Consider the following 7,641-nt stretch of genomic DNA (forward strand, 5'->3'; position numbering starts at 1 on the left):
GAAAAATGGTCTCATGCTAGAAAACAGGATAATGAGAAACATAAGGGGTTATTTTCCACTGGTATATTTTTATTATAGGTTCATGGATCTATTCAGAAAGAGAAGAGAATTGTGTTTATCAATCCTAGTTGCAAGAATAATCTTATTAATAATCATTTGGATAAAAGATTGCAAGTCCCAAAAAAAAAATGGAGCACACACATGTTGATAATGAGGAGGTGCAAGTTTATAAAGATTTGAAGATTTCCCTAGATAAGCATGTGTTGCATTCTGATTTTTATGCTTTAGATATGACTGATGTGGATATTATTTTGGGATACCTTTGGATGGAATATGTCGGTACTGTCAATATTAATGTGCAGAAGAAATTTCTGAAACTCTGGTATAACAAGAAGAAAATTACATTGCAGGATATTTCCATCAGTAAACAGGTAGAGTCTAAGGAGGCCGAAGCAGAAAATGCTGCAGGTTGTTATGAATCCAGCTCACAAAAATATAGAAAAGATAGTTCAATGCCTTATAAATAAGCCTCTTCGAGGGGGCAACCTCCTTTAAATTACACAAATGAACAATTCTTGGATAATACAAATGATAAGACCTCATTTCTATGTATAGGAGTCTAAGGGGTCATAATATAATCAGAGTCGACATAACAATAATAATGTAAGAGCACAATAATAATAATAGTGAGCTTCTATGGGGCACACTAATAACAATATGGGGACTACATGGGCACAACAATATAATAACGGGGTTATACTAATAACAATAAGGGGTTACACTAGTAGTATAGGGACCTAACATGGCCCTCTCCTTCAAAAAGTGTTGTCCTCAACGCTTGAGTAGTTCATGATGCTTCTGTATAAAATTTTTGTCCTCCCATGTGGAATATTCAGTGGGTAAGTTCTTCCACTTGATAAGATACTTTGGGTTTTTTTTTCTGTGACTGCTCCAGGCTCCAATATGATTTTTCCTTCCTCGTCAAGTTCTGGCAATATTGTTTGACCTGGGATCTTCTGCAACTTTTGAATGAGCGGCCACACTTTTTCATCCTTCTTCCATTCATACCTTGTTTTTTTTATCCAGTCTGGTTGGATAATAGAAATGGCGCACAACAATGCTTCCACATCCTCATCCTTTCTTGAGAGTGCATCTGCCACAACATTTTACTTCCCTTTTTTGTAGATGATTTCGAAGTCATAACCCAACATCTTTGTGACCCATTTTTGTTGCTCTTCAGAGGATAATCTTTGTTCTAAAAATTATTTAATACTATCATGATTCATTTTTACCTTGAAGTGCCTTCCCATTAGGTAAGGTTGCCATTTCATAAGTGCGTGTAGTATTGCCAACATTTCCTTGTCATAAATAGCTTTCTTAAGGGACATTTGTTTGTATGTATGTAACCATAAAAATACGCAATTGCCTACATCAAACTTCTTTCATTGTGATCTTGATCTGCCTGTTGTTTCATTCGATTCTGCACCAAAGTGGCGTTATCCTTTAAAGTTGTAGAACTTCTTGTTGATGCTCAATGTGATCTTTCACTGCTTGAATATTTTTTCTTCTTGATACATCCTTCTATATTGAGAGTTTGAGGATTGGTAATTTCTTCCAGTGCATTACAAGATATGGTCGGATTCATTTCTTGATTCTCTATGTGATCTTTCACTTCTTGAACATTTTTCTTCTTGATATGTCCTTTTATCTTGATAGTTTGAGGAGTGGTAATTCCGGCCATTTCATTACAAGATATGGTTGGATTCATTTCTTCTTTCTTGATGTGGTCTTTCACTTCTTGAACCTTTTTCTTCTTGATATGTCCTTCTATCTAAAGAGTTTGAGGAGTAGTAATTATTTCCAATGCTTTACAAGATGTGGTCGGATTCATTTCTTCTTTCTCTAGGGTTGGTTCCTGGTGTATATACTCTTCTTTTGACGTTTCTTGATCCTTTTCTTCCTCCTCTCCACAATTAATGTAAAATAATTTCTTTTCAGCACACTTATGACCTTTAATTTATTTTTTATCACAATTGTAACAAAGCCCTTTCTCTTTTTTCTTCCAATTGTTGTGGTGTAACCCTTGTAGGTTGTGGAAGGCTAGGAGAAACAACACTTTCATCTTTATAGTTGTGAGGGGTAGACTTCCTTGTTGCCATAATTTTTCTTTCCACTTTGTAACAAAACCCTTTTGCTCTTTTTTCTTCCAATTGTTGTGGTGTTGCTTTAAAGAAGGTGTTGCTCTTTGTATCCTCATAATGTGCTATAATTTCCTCCATGAAAATTGACCACGTAACAAGTGGTTTACAAGAACAAAGCCCTTTATACCATAAAAGTTGATCTTGTTCTAAATATGAAGATGTAATACATACCTTTTGTAACAATAGTACACCATGTAGATCAAAATATTTCTCCATCTGTAGTATCCAATTTACTGGATCCTTGCCATCAAACTTCCTCATCTCGCTTTTTCTTGATTTTAGGAGCTCGATCTTGAAACGATTGTAACTTTGTAATTTCAGATTTCCAACTTTTGAAATTTTGTCCTGTAGTAGCCCTCTGGGTCCTCTTTCTAACCTCGAAATTATGATCAAGATTGAATTTTGTAAGGAAGCGTTATGTCAAATCTCCCACGATGACTGGATTATAGACTGGTTCAGTAGAGCGAACTTGTACGAAGTGCCACGTATCACTGTTTCAACCTTAGGACCTGAAACCGATACATAGAAAACTACAGTCTGTTGTCGTTCTGAAACTTCTTACGAAATTTCAATTTAATGCTCAGAGAGAAAGTTATGACGATTTTCCAGACCTTTTTGGAATGCATTTCGGGGGTCTGCAAAAACCCTAACTTTCTTAGATTATATCTCCGAACATATAGCGAGATAGGATCTGAAATTTGGACTGGAGGTTTAGTGCAATGTCGTCTCAAATGGGTTTTTTTTTTAAGCTTCTGAAACGTCGCAGAAGAAAAGTTATAGCGAAAATGCCACGATGACTTGTTTGGAGCAGCAAAACCATAGAATCCAAAGCTCTGATACCAAATGTTATGAAACCAGCTCACAAAAAGATAGAAAAGATAGATCAACACCTTAGAAATAAGCCTCTTCGAGGGGGCAACCTCCTTTACATTACACAAATGAACAATTCTTGGATGATACAAATGACAAGAGATCCTTTCTATATATAGGAGTCTAAGGGGTCATAATATAATCAGAGCGGTCATAACAATAATAATGTAAGGGCACAATAATAATAATAGTGGGCTTCTATGGGGCACACTAATAGCAATATGGGGACTACATGGGCACAACAATATAATAAGGGGGTTGTACTAATAACAGTAAGGGGTTACATGATGGTTTCCTACTTTCGGATAACGATGGGAGCGAGCAATGACAGTTCAGAGGATAACAGAGACGGTTTCTAATGGAGGGCGGCAGAGGAGGGAGCTCGACTCCGTCCTACAAGGACACGATATCTAACAAAGGCAAAACAATGGTGATAAACAACAAAGGCATGGTTGGGAAAAACATAGAGATAATGATAAGGGGACAAAGGGGACTAAGACCAAGGTAAACAACAACATAAAGGACAAGGAGGAAGAATACAAAAATCTTGGTTCACGAGACCACAGTCAAAAGGGACCTTGCAAGCCTAAAGCTGAAATCACTCCCAGAGTAATATTAAATGACCCTGCTCTGCAAGCACACAGAGAACACATGGGGAACTATGCCATTATATGTAAATTCATGGGACTATGGCCCACTGAAAAAGCTTTACAAACGTGGATCAAGTATCATTGGAAGCCCAAAGGAAGCATTGACCTACATCTTGGGTCAAAGGGATTCTTCACAGTAATGTTCTCAAACATCGAAAAAAAAGACAGAATATTCGAAGGAGGACCCTACTTTTATGCAGCAGCTGGTCTCTATATGAGGCCTTGGATGATGAACTTTGTCCTAGAGCGGGAGACCTTCACCTCGGTTCCAGTATGGGTAAGGCTATACTCTCTACCTATTGATTATTGGCAAACTGAATTGCTAGCAGCTATTGGTAATAAACTAGGGCGTTTTGTCAAAGTTTCTGAAGCCACAAGAAGAGGAAATATACTTCCTTTGCAAGAATATGTGTGAAAATGGATCTATCAGAAGCTCTTCCGGATGAAGTTATTTTGGAAGTCTTTGATGAGGAGTGGGTGCAGACAGTGGACTATGAGCATATCCCATTTAGATGCCGTAGATGCCATGAACATGGACATCTATTTAGAGATTGCCCTCTCAATAAAGTAGACAACAAAGGGTACCTAAATACTTCGAAGGATACAGAGAGCTTTCAGAAAGTGGCAGGCAGAAGTAAAGGGGGAAAACGGGAATGAAGCAACAACAGAATGAAAGGCAGAAGGTCATTTAGAACAAATAATAAGTGCTGGACGAGAATGAAGAAAACACGAAGGAAGATCAATCTCAGGAAAAAGATCCTAATGAAAAAGAAAAGGAAGAAAACATTAAACAATCTCAAGATATGGAACATCAAAATGAGAATTTTATGAGTGAGACAGAAATGGAGATGGACCAGGAAATGACCCAAAGTGAAATATATCTGGAGACCATGAATTACAAGAAATTCTAGACAAGGAAAACCTAGATCTGGAAGGATTATTGAGGCAGCGATCCAAGGGAGGAATATAATCAATACCTCCAGAAGAATGCTCTAGAATATAGTAGTTATTTTTATGGAAAACCCAGGAAAGAGGGTCTGATAAAGGTAAAAGTATTCACAAGCAGGAGCACAGAGGTGTGAAAACTATGAAATAAACTTCAGGATTAGCACCTAGAAATTCAGGAAAGAAGAGGGGCAATAAAAAGCAAAATGAGCTCTTGATGGAGTGTGGAAAGCTAATGATAGATTCGAGTAAGATGAAAGACCTAACCAGTTACTCTTTCACAAATCTTTAATTATGAAGTTCATATCTTGGAATATCAGAGGTCTAGGTAGTAAAAGAAAACAAAGAATGTTAAGTAACAGAATGAAACTAGCAACACCGGATATAATCTTTATTTAAGAAACAAAATGTTCCATTCAAAAGTTAAAGCAAATCCATAGCAAATGGATGGATAGATTTGAGTTTCTCGAAGTGAAAGCAGAAAACGCAGCAGGAGGCGTCCTCACTCTATGGAACCCCCAAAGAGTCAGCGTATTAGATTCGGAGGCATCAAGAAATTATCTATCTGTAATTATTCAACCAATGGGAGTTGTGGACACTTTCCTCGTCACAAATGTTTATGGGCCACAAAGAATAGATGAGAAACTAATACTCTTAAACTCCTTGGCAGAGCTAAAAAGCAAACATGAAAAAATATCTTGGGTCTTGGGAGGAGATTTTAATATGATTAAATCACTTTCGGAAAAAAAGGAGGCACCAGATTGCTAAATAAAGGCTCCGTCCAAACCTTTACAGATGATATGAATCTGGTTGACTCGGAAATGCATAATGACCTTTTTACTTAGAACAACAAAAGAGGAGGTGAGGCTCAGGTCGCCTCCAAGTTAGACAAATTTTTGATCTCAGAGGAGCTTATGTTAGAAAATAGAGAAATAACAGCTAAAGTTCTTCCCTTTGGAGGTTCTGATCACTGGCCGATCCAATTAAAACTCAAGGGGTTTGATTCTCCCAGAAATAGACCCTTCAAGTTTGAGAATATCTGGCTCTCCCACCCAGATTTCATTAGCAACATTGAAAAATGGCGGGCAGAAGATCTGTAGATCCAAGGCATGAATATGTTCACCCTACACAAAAGACTTCAACATATTAAATTCAGACTCAAAGAATGGAACAAGAAGGTTTTTGGCAACATTTTTGTGGATAAAAAGGCAGTGGAAGCCAAACTACAGGAACTCAATCAAGCATTGATCACAGAGGGTTTTGATAAAGTCAAAAGTCAGCAAGCTGATAAACACCATCAAGAATGGGAGAAATTATGCAAACAAGAGGAAATCTTTTGGAGACAAAAGTCTCGAATTCAATGGCTCAAAGAAGGGGAACATAATACTAAATTTTTTCATAGATCCACCATAGCCAATAGGGCTCACAATAGAATCTCTTCGATTTTGAATGACAACAGGCAGCTCCAGACCTCTCACAAGAATATCGAAGATGCGTTGGTTCAACATTTCAGAAGTATCACTAAGGCAAACAATCCAGACAGAGAGCAATGCATCAAAGAAATTGCAAAAAACATCCCTAAGCTGGTGTTAAGAGAGGACAATTTTAACCTGAACAAACCAGTCACCGAAGAGGAAGTCAGTGAGGTTATCAAGGACATGCAGAATGGCAAAGCTCCAGGTCCAGATGGTTTCAATGTGGATTTTTTTAAGGCCTGCTGGAACATTGTCAAGCAGGACATTCTAAATGTTGTGGAGGATTCCAGAAGAAGTAGGACTATTCTGAAAGCCCTCAACACCTCCTTCATCTCTCTAATCCCCAAACAGGATTCAGCCCTGATTGCTGATAAGTTTAGACCCATTGCTTTATGTAATGTGGTATACAAGATTATATCCAAGGTATTGGCTAGCAGACTCAAACCTCTTCTTCCTTCTTTAATCTTAGGTGAAAAATCTGGTTATGTGGAAGGCAGACAAATCCTTAATAATATCATTCTAGCACACGAGACATTTCACACGCTAACTAGCAAAAAGCAAGCCGATATGATAATACAATTAGATATTGCCAAACCCTATGACAAGGTAAACTGGGTCTATATCAAGAGGATCCTTGCTGCTTTTGGGTTTGATCACAACTGGGTCAGATGGGTTATGGCTCTGATAACTTCTTCCAGCTTTTCTATTCTGGTGAATGGATCTCCCTCAGACATCTTCACTCCTTCTAGAGGTCTCAGGTAGGGCGACCCACTCTCTCCGTTTCTCTTTATCCTCATGATGGAAGGATTGGGTAGAGCCATTAAGCAGGCTAAAGCCTTGGGAAAAATTAAGGGCCTTCAATTAATGGAGAATGGTCAGACAATGACTCACCAACAATTTTTGGATGACGCAATGCTGCATGGAGTTCCTACAGTCAAAGAAGCTTCAACGTACAAACAAATCCTGAATAACTTTGCCTTGGCTACAGGTATGGAAGTCAATCTCTCCAAATCAATTTTTTTTTTTAAATACTAACATTGCAATTCAGAGAAATATCTCAAGAATTCTGGGCTTTCAAAGGGATTCCCTCCCTTCAAAGTATTTGGGAATTCCCCTTATAGCCAGACCCCTGCACAAAAGTATTTGGGAACCGGTTCTCAATAAGATGCAAGACAAAGTTAAAAAATGGACCATCAGATCATTGAACCTGGTTGGTAGGTTGATACTGACAAAAGCCGTTCTACAGTCAATCCCGGTTTTCTTTTTATCAGCCCTCCTAGCTCCCAAAGGGGTCTTACAGCAATTCAGGAATATCCAGAGAGACTTCCTCTGGGGCAAGGAAGAAACAAGGAAGAAATGGGCCCTTGTTTCTTGGGATAAAATATGCAAACCTAAGAGTCACGGGGGTCTAGGATTAGATGATCAGGAAATTTTAAGTAATGTACTAGGAGCCAAACTCTGGTGGAGATGGGTTAAAGAACCAGAAGCTCAATGGGCTAA

Source organism: Pinus tabuliformis, chromosome 9 (assembly GCF_031772625.1).
Source record: "Pinus tabuliformis cultivar Carrire ecotype Pingquan chromosome 9, CPIR1, whole genome shotgun sequence".
Classification (NCBI taxonomy): domain Eukaryota; kingdom Viridiplantae; phylum Streptophyta; class Pinopsida; order Pinales; family Pinaceae; genus Pinus; species Pinus tabuliformis.